The sequence below is a fragment of the Myotis davidii genome, unplaced genomic scaffold (assembly GCF_000327345.1).
Source record: "Myotis davidii unplaced genomic scaffold, ASM32734v1 scaffold937, whole genome shotgun sequence".
NCBI lineage: Eukaryota > Metazoa > Chordata > Mammalia > Chiroptera > Vespertilionidae > Myotis > Myotis davidii.
Window position 1 is genome coordinate 1,701,088 of NW_006288252.1, and position 917 is coordinate 1,702,004.

Here is a 917-nt window from a genome sequence, read left to right on the forward strand (position 1 = left end):
TTTGAAAGAGAGATTTACTAGTGTTTATGCATTTATTGTTGCTTCTTTTCCTTCAAGTTTATCTTTGTTTTGTTTTGCTTTTCGTGCTTTTAAAAAAATGTTTTGATTTCAGAGAGGAAGGGAGAGGGAGCGAGAGAGAAACATCAGTGATGAGAGAGAACCAGGGACCGGCTGCCCTTGCCCTGTCCTGAAATCCCTCCGGCACCTGGCGGCTGGCTGCTGACTCGGGGAGTGGACCTGGGAGCAGGGCTGCTGAGGGACCTTTGTCCTGCAGTGACCGGAGGACATGGCCCCAGGTCCTGGCTAATCAGATTTCCAGAGAAATGCCCTCCCACGTCCTGCCTCAAGGGGCGAGGCCCAGCTTCCACGTCCTGGCCCTGACGGGGGTGGGGCAAGACTGGGGTCTCAGAGCTGACCGTGCACTGGGCCCTTGTTTATTTATTTTTAATTTTTTTAAAAATATATTTTATTGAATTTTTTACGGAGAGGAAGGGAGAGGAATAGAGAGTTAGAAACATCAATGAGAGAGAAACATCGATCAGCTGACCTCCTGCACGGTCCCCACTGCGGATGGAGCCCGCAACCAGGGCCTGTGCCCTGACCGGAATCGAATGGTGAGCACCTGGTTCCTAGGTCATGCTCAGCCCCTGGGCCAGCCAGGCCATTGGTTGCTTCCTGTAAGTGGCCTGACCACGGATCGAACCCGCAACCTTACCGCATCGGGAGAATGCTCTAACCAACTGAGCTACCCACCCACCAGGGTCTCCTAAACATTTTATAAGGGTTTCTTTGAGCCAAACTGATGACATAGGCGGGGGAGCAAGATCGCAAACTCTTGGGGAAGTGTGGCTGAGGGTAGAATCCCAGCTGAGAAGTGTGCACCTCAGAAAGCCTGCAGCCCCCCCATTTCCCCCACT